Raw genomic sequence first — 15,533 nt, forward strand, 5'->3', positions numbered from 1 at the left:
GCATTGTAATACTCGTAAAAGGCTTTCTCAATCTCGTCTTTCGCACTTGTCAAGGCCCCATTGTATGTTATTTCTGCAATTATATTACGTTGCGCGTAACTTTTTTCCGGCCCTAGTGCGGGCTTTGTAGGCCTTTCGGCCATTACCGTTTTCTCTGCTCTCGCTCTTATAATTGCACCCCGAAATCTTTCCACGTCTAACAACTCCAATTTTTCTTTCACCACACGGATATCTCCCTTAAAGGTTCCAGGCGTTAGACACTCTTCTTTGACAAGAGTTTGCAAGTTTGAACGTAACAGTCTCTCGTGAATTCGTTCTTCATGTTTAAGTATGCTGCTTCTTTCTACAGCTTTCATTTTAATTTTTTGCTTAAATGTTTCCCATTTCGGCCCAGCTTCTGAATTACTGTCACGGTACAGTTCTTGTATGCCCTCATGTACTAAAGTTTTGAAAACATCGTCATCAAGTAGTTTATTATTAATTTTCCATAAATCCCAGTTAAATTTTGCTTTCTTTCTTTTTTGCGGCAAAGGCTAAACATCACGAGGCAATGGTCAGTGAAGGTGAGGGGTGTTACGCAATAATCTTTACACAGAGGCACAATATCCAGCGACACATATGCACGATCTAAGCGTGCGTGACTAGAACCTTCAAAATGCGTGAATTGGACATTATGCCCCCTGGTAATACATTCTCCCACATCTTCCAGCGCGAAATCATTGATGATATCCATTAACTTTATCGTGCTAGTATCACGGTGCGGCGTAGTACTCGTTTTGTCTCGTGCTGAGCATACACAATTAAAATCGCCGAGAAGGATCAGTATACGATTAGTGTTACAATACTCACTAATACGGCCGAAATAATCTAGACGCTGTGCAACATCAGTTGGAGCATACAAACAAACCACGCGCCATTCATTGCCGGCAAAAACAAAGTCACAAACTACAAAGCGGCCCAATGGACAGCTTATAACAGACTGTATAACAATCCCTAAGCATCTACGCACCAATAATACACACCCTCCTGACGTCCCCACCGCATGACTGACGCACACACTATAGTGCGCCGAGAACGGGCGTAACATGCCGTCGGTCTGGTCCTCGCCTTGAACTTTAGTTTCCAGCACTGCGATTATGTCCAATTCTTGTTCCATCGCAATACGATACAACTGATTTTGCCTTCTTTTAGTCGCTAATCCTCGTACAATAATTGTTCCTACGCGCAGGGACCTTTCCAATGACACAATTTTCCTGCCGGACGAGACCGCCGGCAAGACGCCCTCATTTCCCATCTCGACGCTTTGTGCAGTCGCCATAGTGGCGTCTAAGAGTTCACCTCCTTGCCGCCCCTTGTCAGGGACGACGCGCGCGTCCGAACGGCGCTGCGAGGTTTCTTCTTCACCCCATTCGCTTCCAGCGAAGGTTCAACCTGTCTCAGACGCTGCTCCTGCGACACCGCACTCACGTCGTCATGGCGACGCTTTGCCGGGGTTGTCTCCGCGTCCATATTTCCCAGAGCACTTTCGTCGACCGCTGGTTTTATGCTTGCTGCCTGCTGCGTTTGAGAGACGCTGGTCGCGTCCGAGGACTCTCCCATGGGGCCCTCATCCTGGAGCACCGGACCAACGCCAACCGCGTTCGTTGTAGCAGTCTCTTGGTGCTCACCGACGCTGGACACCGTCATGGCCGGCGTCTGCAGCACCGAGACGCGGACTTCCTTGTCAGCACCCTGATCAGTTCCGCTCTTGTCAGCTGTCGCAGGTGCCGCAGCTTGCTCTGCTTCTTCCTCGTCCATGACAAGCTCGCTTTGGTCTACAACCGTAGATCTGCCCACAGCTTTGGCGTAGCTGCGAGTACATGCCTCCTGTCCATGGCCAAACGCATGACATTCGGCGCACTTCGGTACCCTGCAATCACGCCGTATATGACCCGTGTGTTGCAACGAAGGCAAAGAGGGGCTCGTCCTGGCGCCACAATGAGCACTGTACCGCTGCCCAGGCGCATCTGGTGCGGTATGTTGTCCAGTGCGATACCCTCTTTCAAAAACAATCGCACAAACTTTGTCAGAGAGTCAGCACATTCGAAGCCCCCCGCTTTCCACCTGTCATTGGTCACTTCCTGCACTTCGCTGTATTCACTGAATGCCCTCCGAATGTTATCGCTCGTGACATCCAAAGCCACCCAATGCAACTTCAGACGCACCTCTTGCCTGTTGGGGTCGATGACGATACAAAGACGATCCTTGACGACCAACCTTCCTGCTGCTATAAGCTTCTTTTTTGCTTCATCCGTCCGCAGGTTAACGAGCCAGACGTGGGACATCTGGTAGGCACCTATTACAGCAACGTCCTTGATGACGCCGGCGTCTTGTAAGGGCTTTCGAAAGTCTTCTATACGATATGGACGACCTGAGATGTCGCAGTGCAGCATGACTGCACGCTTCATAGCTTCACCTGATGAAACGTTGGGCAGAATAATCCTGTAGTCCTTGGGCACGGAAAACGACGGGCTACCACGGCCGTTGACGACCGCTGTCGCAGCTCGCTCGGAGCCAACCATCCTGCGTCCGCACGCGTCGGTGACCGGGAGCAGAATGACTACGCCACGACGCGCACATAGACACACGCACCACGATGGCAATAAATACCCAACATTAACGAAAGGCCGCGTTTCTAGCGCGTTTCTAACGCGTTTGTGCTAGCGCGTTACGGCCCGTGTAAGAAGCTGGTGTAAGACGCTGTGGCCTCTCCGCCTTACCTTCAACGCGTTTCGAACGCGCTGCCCAAGGCGGTGGCAAGTCAAGTTCAAGTCGAGGAGCGTTTATGAATACGGGGGGTATACTCTCTCAGCAGTCATGTGATGGCGTCGGCAAAGGCGGTGCACGTTCCGGCATGTGTAAATGGCTGCGTAAGACGCTGTGGCCGCTCCCCCTTACTAGAGAGTACTGCACGTTTCTAACGCGTTTGTGCTAGCGTCCCCTTAAGCGGGAGATCCGATGATTCCTTCCCGAGCCTCGCCCACTCATCGTCATTCACCCCGTGGATATGCTGTGATTTTTTTACTGCCTCCGGAACGACGTGCTCTACAAAAAGAGCTTCGGAAGAGTTTCACTGCGCGAAGTGATCCAGGCGTGTCATTACAACCCGTGTGCCGGACACTTAGGCTTCTTCAGGACGTTAGCGTGCATACGCCAGAAGTATTAATCGCCACAACTATTCTCGTCCGTTAAGCGCTGCGTGAGAAGCTGCCGTGATTGTCAACGGTGCGAGATTCCACCTCTGAAACCTGCTGGTCTTCTCCAACCCCCGGACCCTCCTCCAGCACCGTTTCAACAGGTGGGAATGGAGCTACTTGGTCGGTTCCCTACGTCGTCCGCAGGAAACAAATGGATAGTCGTCGCGACGGACTACCTAACGAAATACACAGAAACCAAAGCTTTGCCCCGTGGAGCCGCTACCGAAGTCGCGATGTTTTTTGCCCATGAAATCGTACTACGTCATGGGGCCCCTTCCATCTTAATAACCGATCGAGGAACTGTGTTTACTGCTGACTTAATTCAGGAGATCGTCACGCTGACCCACACCAATCATCGGAATACCATGGCCTATCACCCACAAACTAATGGACTAACCGAGCGTCTCAACACAACTATGGCCGATATGATCTCGATGTAGTTGACGTAGAGCAGAAGTCCTGGGACCAAATTCTACCATACGTGACATTCGCATACAATACGGCTGTGCAGGAAACCACCCGATTCACACCATTTGTATTGGTTTATGGGCGCTGCGTAGCAACACCTTCAGACGCCATGCTCCCGGTAGACAACGGAACAACAAGAAGTGACAACGCTGACGACATCGTCCAGAAAGCCGAAGAAGCTTGACAGTTTGCTCGCAACCGCATCTGCAACCAGCAGAGCGCCGACGCCCGCCGTTACAACAGTGACCGAAGGAACATTCAGTACGAACGAGGCGACTACGTTTGGGTGTGGACAACCGTCCGTCATCAGGGGCTGTCGGAAAAATTACTGCACAGATGCTTTGGCCCGTACAAGATCGTCAGGCGACTCAGCGACGTGAACTACCAGGTCGTCCCTCAAGAGTACTAATATGAACTCGAGCCGACGGCGGGCACGAGCCGAGATTGTCCACGTAGTACGGATGAAGCCGTATTACGCCCGCGAAGAAGTGCCCCTGTGATCACCTCTCTCCCACCCCTTCTGTCGCCGTTTACCCTCTCCAACCGGCGACCGGGACGGTCGCTTTTCACGTGTGGTAATGACGCCAAGTAAGCTGCCCACTACAGGCACCGATCGTCATAAGTCGGCTGCCCACTACAGGCACAAGATCGCCAGAGAGAAGACGACGAAGGGCGCAGGTGTGCGCGCGTTCTCTTGAGTTTCGGCAATCACTAACATTTTACTTGCCAATGTTCGCCGACCGCCATTGTGCCGACCAATGTGCCATTGTGCCATCTTTCAAGCTCGCCGAAAGAGAAGGCTGTTCTCTTTCGGTGAGCTCGAATTAATTATCTTCGTGACAATATTTCAAGTCACGGTTTCGTTGTTTTAGTCAATAAAGTTCGTACGCACTCACTCACTTCATGCTTATTAGGCAGGCTCGGGGGAGGGGGGGGGTCTATTGATTTCCGCACAATTGAAGCATTTCAGAGTAACAAATTGCGAGCGGGTTGACTCGGCTTCTAGCTGCTCATTTATTGAAAGCAGTTCTTTTGAATTGTCTGGGATATCCAACTTGATGAGCCAATGATGCGGTGAGTTTATTTCCGCGACAAACGCTTTCGGCTTCTCACACTTTTATCCCCAAGTGCAGTCGCTGCACGTTCACATGATTGTAGCTGAGGGCGCTAAAATTTGCTTTTTATCTAGGGGGAAATTGTTTTACCGGGCGAGTGTTTTTTCTTTAAGTTATATTATCCTGAAAACGCAAAAGCCTAATTATAAGTGATGCCATAGTGAAGGGCTCTGGGTTACGTTTGACCACCTGGCGTTCTTTAAAGGGTCCCTGAAACGGTTCGGACAAATTTTCTAGTCGTGTAGGATACAGCTGCAGTAAAACATTCGCGTCACAATTTAAGAGATGCGTCTCATATTAAGAAAGCTACGGACGATTACAAGTTGCCCTCCTCCCTAACCATGCATTTCCTCCTCAACTCGTTCGCCGAGTGATCGGGGCTATGCTCCGCCATCGCTGGCTCTACGTCATGTTGTGACGTACGTTGTCGTCTACTTCCGGTTATCTTGGAGCCAGCGCGCAAAGGCTCTCCAACCTCTCCGCTAGCCGCCCGGCCGTCGATCCCCTGCGAGAGCGATCGAGCAGCGTGCGTTGCAAGCGTTCGGTCGCAGCGCCGAGCGTGTCCGGTATTCCGGCAACCACAGGCGGGCTGAATGTTTTGACGGATAGCCAGAGGCGTAAACTGAAGCCCCTCCATACCACTGTGATGAAGGAGCTTCGTAGACGTACGTGAGCGGCCTGATTGGCATGCACGGTCCAGCCATCTGGTGGCGCAGAGCTTAAACAGCCAAATACAGATATAATATTCGTGCAACCAAGTGTAAAACATTTGAAACATATAAAAAGACAACGTGTTCAAGATTACGCTCCTGCTCAAAATTTGAGCCAGCAGTAAAGTAGAAAAAAAGTTGTCGCAGTTTCACCTGAAAGGCGAAGCATCAATTGCGATAGCAAATTTGTAGAGAGCTATACGGAGTAATGATATTAGCTTTATCAGCTGTATAAACTTGGACATGCAGCAGCACCGGCAACACGCAGAACTATTGTCGACGCCTTCGGCGTTTTGCCCGCGTTCGCTCAAAATGCGTGCGGCGTTGGTGACTGTTGCCGGAGCCTCTGATATAAATAGGCACTTGGTGCCGCAGCTAAACGTCGCCTCCCTTCCCTCCCCCTCCCCCTCCCCCACGGCCTCTCGCACGTCGGAAGAAGGCGGGTTTGCTCTACATATATGGTGATTGTAAAGGAGGAAAGAGACGCTTACTTCTGCAGCCCTTAAGCGAGCATGGCGCAGAACGCGCGTTTGTTCTCCGCCGTGCGTTCACTCCCCGTGAAAGTGCGCGCCCCTCGCGCCCTTTCACTCGCACATACAGCGTTCGGCGCGCGGCGACGATTTCATCTCCATTGACGTCATACGGAACCTCACGGCGACGGCGACGGCGACGCCGACGGCAGAAATCTGCTTTTGAGTGTCCATATAATTGCTATCGCAATAAAAACTTGGTTACTGCGATATTAGCTGTGTGCTTGGTTGAGCTTTGTGCCGCCAGGTGGCTGCACCGTGCAAGCAGTTCACGTTTGCACCTCCGTTCATCACGTAAAACGTGGTAAAACGGCCTGTACACTTACGCTTGCGTTCACCTGAATACCGGACAAGCTAAATTCTATTGTGGCAATCCTTTGACGTCAAGTGACGGCCGCAAACGCGTAGATGCTGGCGCCGTTGGGTACCGTCAGTCCGATGCGCTGCAGCCACTCCGCTCGTCTGCTGCCTTGGAGCGGGGCACGATGTCGCAGCTTGACATGTCGCCGATCGCTACGTTTGCAGCACACAACGCAAGGGCGAACCAAGGTACTTGCGAAAAGAAAGAGCAAGACCAACACTGACCGCGCAGCTATCGTCAACACGGAGCACGTTGTAATACAAGCAGACGACACTTGCTGTGGGCCGGAAGCACTTTTTGTGTAGTGATACATGTCCTTGTGTATTCTCTTTCTGTTACATTCTTTTTATAGAAACAAATTAACTAACATCTAAACTATTACGAACAACATTTGTTCACCATAATCTTGGAAAAAATATCGATGATGCGCCCTTGGCATCCAATCGGATAGCTGGCCCAGTGACGTATTCTGGGCAAATAGCGTCATCTGGGCACAACATTCAGCCGCTTGGCGTGCTGCAATCGGTAGCGGTGTGCATTTTAAAACCTTATAATAAATTACACGCTTTATGTAGAGCGCCTAGATGCGTCAATTAATGATCAGAAGGACCGACTCTAACGACTCAGTACGTTTGTACAAAATCGTCAAAATCGCTTCAGGGTCCCTTTAACGCGCATCTAAATTTAAATACACCAGTGTTTCTGACCACATCGAGATGGCGGCTGCCACTTGCAGGAGTCGAACCTGCCGCGTCGTGATTACAAAGAGTACGGAATGGCAACTGAGCCACCGCAGTGGCACCGTGGAGCAAAAAAAAAAAAAAAAAAAACGCGTCTAGCCTAAGTGGGTCACCATCATGTGTTTCAGCACGTCACGTTTATTTATATCGACGGGATATACACTACATGCAATGGGGGATTTGATTTATGGCAGCCTTTTCTTACTGGAGATTGGATTTCCGAGTTTCCCATACACCGAACGTTATTCAGTTTCTTTTGTTCGGGGGAATCAAATGGTCTCGCAATTAACTGCTATTACAAATGAATACACTTTGTGTGACTAAATAAGGTTACCTGTTTGCGATGGACGTCACATCTTCGTCGACTTGCCGATTCTAGCGTGAAGGCTTTTGAAGCCCAGGTGAAACATCAGCGAAGAGCCGCCGACCCCGAGTTGCGAGAGCGCGATTTTGAGGCCAAACATCAGCGTCCTGTAGCCCTCGGGGAACCCGACAACGGTGGTCGGTGGCACCAACTTCCCCGGTGCGACGGCCAGGTTTCCGCGCGAGTTTCTCAACCAGAACTTCTGAGCCAGCAGCAGAGCGTGTGAGTGGTTGTGGCTCGAGCAGAACGTGGTACTCGTCAGTGCAATCCGTTCGGAGGAAGACCGAAGAAACACACGACAAGCTTCGCTTACCCCCGTTTCCTCGACAGGGGAAGGGCTCCTAATTTTTTACAAGTGTCGCGATACTCGGTGGCGGCACGTCCCACCTATCGTTCTGCGCGTTTGTCTCGTGACGTAGAGATCTCGCTAGCGTTGTTATCAGTAGTTGCCCTTTGGACTCGTTATGGGACGGACGCCCGCGTAACCACAGCTTCCAGGATCCTGACGGCAGGATCCTGACGACGCCGTGCAGTGTTCTGCAGTTATGAACGCTGTGGATCATACGCTAGTCTATGACAATGGGGAGGCTTAGCGTGGAAGCTAGGGCGTGTTGGTGATTCATTGGGAAAGAAACACGATGGAGAGAACTTTCCTAGGGGGAGGAATTGGCGCAGCAAACGCACTACTTGGTCATCACGCCGGGCGAAAACAAGACGCCGGTTTGCTTCCTCTTTAACGAACATACCGAAGACGTCCAGTTTAGTCAATAATCATAATATACAATTTCACGGTAACAATATTCATCATAGCAGACCCACCATAGTCACAACTTCCTGGCTTCTATCTTCACAGTAGTGGAAGGGGTCTGATTTTTTTTCTCAATATACAGGAGCATCTGGTTTCTTTCCTCCAGGAGACCCAGTTTATTTCACGTTTCTTGCTTATACTCGTCTTTTGTGACACCAGTAATTGCAGTATTACTGGCCCTCGTCAAACGCCACTCATACTCTTCTCCGGGCTGCACAGCCTATGATTCCTCTCTGCAGGGCAAGGTGCTCGAATAACACTCAATTTCGCACAAGATGCGGGTATGAAATCTCCTTTGGGAAAATCGATATTCTGATGCGCCTTGAAGAGCCCATTTTCTGAATCAACAAGTGTTAGTCACACCGCGTGACCTCTCTATTACGTATTCTTGCCACGAGCTACACAATGCAAAGCAGTCACTCGAAGCAAGTGTTGGTTTATTACAACAACCTGTTCAGTTAGCAATTGTTAAAGAATGCAATCGTTTTGCTATATGCTGAAACACCTTGTTACAAGGAGGATTGGTGACCAAAGTAAAGAACTCTAAATCGAGAAAGGCTAAAAACTCGAGCAACAGCACTAAACAAAGAATTTTCATTTGTAGAAGTTCCACAAATGAGACGATGCAAGTGTAATACAGTTGCAGAATACATCATAGCAAAAACACGAACGTCTTTTCGGCAGAACAAAACATACGTCATGGACATTGCAAAGCCTTCCAGCTTTGAATAGTGCAGGGCTGCCATCGTGCCTCGGCGCGAAAAAGAAAAGCAGCAAGAACGGCAATTCTAGTCTTCAGAAATGGCCACAGTCTCGGTCGACGAGCGGTCATCTCAACCACGTCAACTCTGGTTTTCGAGTATGACGTACGACTCGAAGGGTGGCGACGGTCAAATGCCCAGTTGCCTCGACTTCTAGAGAGCCGAGACGTGCGTCCTACTAAGAGGCGTAGACAAATAAAAAAGGGACGCCATCGTCTGCTTGATTCCCCCTTGAGCCATGATTTTTACACACTCACAAACCCAAACAGAAGCACGATACATGCGCGTCGTTTACGCGAAGCAACAACTGAGCGAGCAGCGCGCCCTGCTAAAGCCGTCATTCCGGCATCATCAGTCGACGTGCTAGACGAGTAGAGTCGTAAGCCCCAGGAAAGACAAAAAAAAGATGGAAGGAATGACGGAGGTCATTCTCACTCCTTCCGTTCTGTTTTTTCCCATTTCTCGTTTTCTAAGGGAAAGCGGGGGCGTCTCATTCACGACAGATCAGTGCCGGCAGCATGCTTGGCGAGCGGTCCGGCGCCAAACGCGGTCACATGCTCTGCCGGCGATAATCATGAGAGAATCAAGAAATGCAGCAAAAACGAGAACGAGGAAAAATACAGAGGCGTGTTCGTTTGGGCACCACCAGGCGTGTCCGCGTGCCTTTGTCTGCGGCAATCCAGATAAATATTTCCGCTGCTCGTTCATAATGAGAAGATGAAGAAAGAGGAGATAAAGAGAGTAATGCTCGCGTGGTGGCGCTAAGCCCATGGGGTGTTGATGGGAAGCCCCGGGCTGAATCCCCATGGCAGAGTAAACCGCAACATCACGGGGATTTCGAGCACCGGAACTCTGGGATGCGACCGTCGGTGGCTGGGGCACCGGCTCTCTTGATTGGTCGCTGTGAGAGCCACGTGTCTGGAAGTGATGCGTCTCGGCGGCGTATGACGCCGGCAGCGTGAAACGAAGGAGGCGAGGGAGGGCGAGGAAGGAAACGGGAAATGCGGGCATTACAGGAGGCGCTGCGTTTATTCCTTTTGCTCAGACACCCGTGGATGACGTGGATAACACATGGTTAGCTCTCGCTCGCGCGCTACACAAACCCATCTTTGCGTCGTAGAAGCAATGACTATACGAATGTATGGTGTGCCTTAAGCGTGAAAGGAAAGCCACCGAAAAAATTGCCCGCTCTGCACTGACAGGCAGGAAAAACGAAAATGAAGGCTTTGTCCGCTTTTGAATCAGGGGTATTGATCAAATTGCTATGTTGACAACAGAAAGTTTTCAGAATGTGACTAACTTTTGCAGGCGGGGAGGAGGGATTAAGATCTTCTAGGAATAAGGTTATAGCCTTACCCTTTCTGTGAAATGTTTGCTGCAAATCGTTACTACTTTTTGATTCATACTTTCTTTTTCTGTTGTGAAAAAGCACTTGACCTTATAGATATCAAAGAAAAAAAAAATCGACAGTACAGAAAGGAGCTCTTGGAACTAAGCTTATCCGCAGCAGACAGTTCAATTTCTAGCAGACCTATTTGTTCTTCATATAGTATTGCGCCTTCTTGGGACACAAAAAAAAATCAAATTCGGTCATTCCACGCCAACAGTCGCAACCGTGGCACTCGAGAGAATTAATTTCTCTCAAAATATGATAAGAAACGTACGTGTACAAGCATTACTTGCACAGTATTTGTCCAAAGTATATCGAGCGGGAAAAAGAAATTGGGCACGTGGGCGCCATTTGAATTTCACGAAATGGTGGAAAATCGGGTGCGAAAAACAAATTCACCAGCAAGGGACAGTTTTACGCATTTCTTTCAAACTTTGCATGTATGCGTTGTCGGAACATTGTTCTTTCAAAAAAAAACTGTTTCTAATATCTTTCTGTTTCTTATTTTAGCACGGGGCTAAAATGCGTAAATTATAGAGTTCTTGTAAAATTTTCTCAAAGAAATGGTGAGATAAGAAAACATGAAATGGCTTTTATAAATCTTTCCGTCAATCGTAGTATCTTGTAATATTTTATTTTCGCCTATGTGCTTCGCACACGCTCCAATATAACAGCCTGAATTTAGCAAGAACGCTATTTCGGCCTTTGTTTAGACTTTGACGACACATTAAGGTGGTTCATGAGAAATTACGCAGGAAATCGGATATAATTGAGATGCATAGCAATTTTTGCCACGGAAGTTTTAATCAAATTAATTTGCGTATTCATCGAGACAAAAATTTGACTTTGAGTCCCTCCAATGCAGTATTTTGATTCGCGCTTCGACTTTACCTGATAGCAAGATGGCGGGAAATACTAACGGGGGTGCTGCAGACGGTGGTCTGTGCGTTGAGGAATAAAAACCGAGAACACCAGCAGTGTGTAAGAGCTTGGATCTTGAAGGTATGCTCACTTAGGTAGATCAACATTGCGCTCTTCCATGCTACTGGATGTATACATATGCAGCCGCCTACGCGTTCCAGTTCCAGTTGACGCTCACTTTCATGAGCGTGAACTGGAAGCATCACTTCAACGACACACGTTAAGTCACCATGAAACCAGTGAAAACAGGCCAAATATTTGATGAATATTGTTAATACGGAGCTTTATTCAGCATGTTTCACTGGTTCTGTGATGTATCTATACTATTCTTTCAGCTACTTCCGTCCAGATGGTCGTGTTCATCTTGGTTCCGAGAAGAACTATTGAAAGAAAGAAAGGCAGAGCTCACTCCTAGGTTGATGAAAGCCATTTGTGTGAAACGAACGTGCCAGTATGACCACTTGAAGCCAACGTCGAGCTCCAGTGTTCTCATGGGAATGACATCCTACTGTTCAACAGTAGGATGTCAGAACTGAACAGAACTGTGTCAGAGATCGGCGGTAACGCGCATAAATATGAAATCGCAACAAGAAGGCGTAATTTTTAGCTACTTTCTCTGATATACGATAATCTTTCAGACACTGAGGACTCTTTGCTCCTTTGACTTCTACATGTACGAAAATAGAAGTGTCAGTGGAAGACCTAAAATAGAAAAGCGACGTTTGAAATTTGTAACGAACCAATTTTCCAAGCATCAGCTCATTCGCAAATACCAGGATGTCGTTTATACGTACACACTGAAGGTTCTGTCAGCGGGAAAAAAAAAAGGCGAGACTTCAACTTACGTTTTGCCCCGTTTTGCGAGCCATCGTCGACAACAGCAGAAGTTAGTCACATTTATACTTACTTACCTGGATTATCCATCAATGCATACAAAAGACGAAAAAGTATGCTATCTCTACAGATTATCTGTTGACCTTAGCATAAATATACCGACAAAAGTCAAATATGCACGCTTACAATGTATGCAATATGAATATGCCGAAATGACCCGCAATCGTTGTTGTTTCGCCTTTTTAGGTACTCTGCCTAAGTACTCTGCCTCATTCCAGGTACTTTGCCTAGGTTCTTGGCTCACCTCGTTTAGGCCAACTTCAATAAAACGAAAATTCAAGTGCCCGATGTTGGGATTAGCTCCCGATCACTTCTATTTTTTCTTGATTAGTAGCATTAGGCAACGATCGCACGCACATTTATCTCGAGCCAACGCCAACTACATCTTTGAGGTAGTTGGCGAACTTGTAGACTATGCGAACGGGTAGCCTGCACGGCCTTCGGTATCATCCCACATTCAGCAGTTTGATAGCCAGGGTTTCTTAGCGAGCCCACCCAGACTTGCTGAACATGGCTGCTGCGATTTCACCAAATAGGCCCGTGACTCAGGTCGCGTAACACATTCGCGCGAAACCACGTTCACGTGAGGGCATGCGGGCTCGCCAGTTGCCATGGGCAAAGAAGCATCGAAAGAAACAGGAAAAAAAAATTTAAAAAAGCAGAAGCAACGCATGTGTTGGGTCTATGTAAGGCGATGCTTTAGTAAAGCGGGCAATTAAATGGTTTAAAACTAACGGCGATGGGCACAGTTTTCTTTACTATCATCCTATGCAATCTCATGGAATGCTTTCGTTTATCCACCACACTGGTCAATGAAATCAATCAAAGGGGGGAATTTTGTTTCACAATAATATTAAAAATGCGTACAAAGATATTTGGTCCCATAGCCTAAAGCGGCTAGTGATGGGTCCAATACAAAAAAATGTATTGCAATTATTAGCAGTCTTATAGAAACGAAATAGCGAAAGTGTCATACATAAGCGGTAAATACTATATATAATCACAGAACTGGGCTAAAAATAAACCAAAAAAGAACAAATTAACGTACACATGAATTCCTTTATTCTTATAAAAATCTCAAGAACGTGCTTGGTAAGATGAGAAGGGGCATTTGCATGTAATGTCAAAATTGTTTGCGAGTTTTATTTCAAGAGGCAAATTTTTCCACAGCTTAACACGAGAGAATTGAATTAATCTTTCGTCGTACACATTCGAACATAAAAGAAGATTAAGATTAGCGTTGCGTCCATGCCGTGTTTTAACGACGGAAACGCGAAAATGGTACGCGGCCGGGGCGTATTTGTGTTTATTATTTTATTTACTAAGCAGGAAATCTTGTAGTTCCGTATGGCAGTAAACGGTAGTATACGCAGCCTCTGAAACAGAGGATTAGCGGGATGACGCACCGAGGAGAATGTAATCGCACGAACAGGTCGTTTTTGTAATCGGAATAACGGAGTTAGGCACGTTATGTACGTTTAGCCCCACGACTCGCGAAAAATAGCTAAGGTGGCAGTGAAATAGGCTAAAATATAATCTGTAGCAATGTCAAATCAAAGTATTGACGTGCTCGTATGAGAGTGTAACAGCTGAATGACAACTTTTTGCAAACGGTATTGATTTGGTCTCTCCAGTTAAGGTTACTGCTGAATATAATGCCTAGATATTTATTAGTCGGAACACATTCAATGGTTCGATTGATTAATGATATGCTAATTGAAACGTAGTTCAGAGTTTTCATTCGTGAATGGAAAGTAACGTATTTTGTTTTAAGGGCATTTATTAGCAGTTGATTTTCAAGAAACCACATTGAAAAAGATAGTAGTTCAATGGATTCAGCTTCAAGTGAACGACCTGTGAATAAAATTACAGCATCTTCCGCATACATTAATGCTTTAGGCGATTGTAAAATTCGCGCGAAAACATTAACGTATAGAGCAAATAAAATGGGACCCAATACGGATCCTTGCGGTACACCACATGTGACATTCCTAGATTCGGATAGAAAACCATCAATTAGTACATTCTGCTTTCGCAATGTGAGATAACTAAAAAAGAAGTCATGAGCGCCATCAATAATACCATAGAATTTCAGTTTTTTCAGTAGTGCCGAGTGAGAAATGCTATCAGACACCTTTTTTACATCGATAAAACTTCCAATAACAATCTTTTGATGGTTGAGGGCAGAGTTGAGTATTTGAGATAAAGAAAGCACAGCTGTTGATGTGGATTTTCTGGGACGAAACCATGCTGTTCCAGGCAAATTATGTTATTCTTACTAAGGAAGTGGTTAAGCTGTTGGGCTATTAATTTTTCAAAAATATTGTTTACTGTACTCAATACGAATATCGGTCTGTAGCTGCCGAGCATATTATGGTTGCCCGTTTTGTATACTGGTAGAACTTTGGCCATTTTTAATACATCTGGATAGGAAATCGCATTGAATGAACGGTTAAATAAATGACAAAGTGGGGCACTCAGAATATCTGGATTGCCTTTCAGTACCATAGCTTGCATACCATCTATTCCTGTGAGTTTGTTCAGCTGTATATTTTTTATAGCAGACGTCACCAGCTCTTCTGTTATGACCTGAAAGCTAAATGTGTTTTGACTTCTTTTAACGTAAGTGGTGGCCCGTGCAGCATTAAATTGTTTCGTAATGTTTTCGCCAACCGTGACAAAGTAATCATTAAAATCATTTGTAAGGTTAGTTGTGACGTTGTCAGAGAGAATTTTCTTTTTGTTATCGAGACATGTCACTTCCCTGACTATTTCCCATGTTTGTTTTGTACGGCAATGGGCAAAGAGACGTGCATAATATGCCCTTTTAGATTTACGCATTAGCCCAATTGACTGATTTCTAAATTACTTAAATTGAGCCTTGTAATATTCATGTGTTTTGTTTAACTTCAGCTTATTGTGATAACTTTTATTCTTCAGTAGTGCTAGAATAGGCGGTGTTATCCACGGACATATGGCGTGATCATACATACGCCGTGTGCACGTATACGATGACTGCTTTATTGCATTCGTGATACTCCAAATAAAGCTATCACATTCTACTTGCACGTCGTCGTTATACAGCGTTTCGAACATAGTGTGTTGCAAGAGGGTGCGTACTTACGAAAATAAAATAAAATAAATAAAATAAAAGTACTTGCGAATAATTAACGTTTGCGTGATCTCTCGGGCGCAACTGTTCTGTTTTACAAGTATGATGTAAGTACGATTGTGG

The 15,533-nt window shown here is 46.8% G+C and overlaps 1 pseudogene; it reads right to left on the reverse strand.

The window, feature by feature from the left end:
• Positions 1 to 1,326: 1,326 nt before the first annotated feature.
• On the reverse strand, positions 1,327 to 2,562 carry LOC125943504 (uncharacterized; annotated as a pseudogene).
• Between the last annotated feature and the right edge of the window lie 12,971 nt (positions 2,563 to 15,533).

This window comes from Dermacentor silvarum, chromosome 2, assembly GCF_013339745.2.
Source record: "Dermacentor silvarum isolate Dsil-2018 chromosome 2, BIME_Dsil_1.4, whole genome shotgun sequence".
Classification (NCBI taxonomy): domain Eukaryota; kingdom Metazoa; phylum Arthropoda; class Arachnida; order Ixodida; family Ixodidae; genus Dermacentor; species Dermacentor silvarum.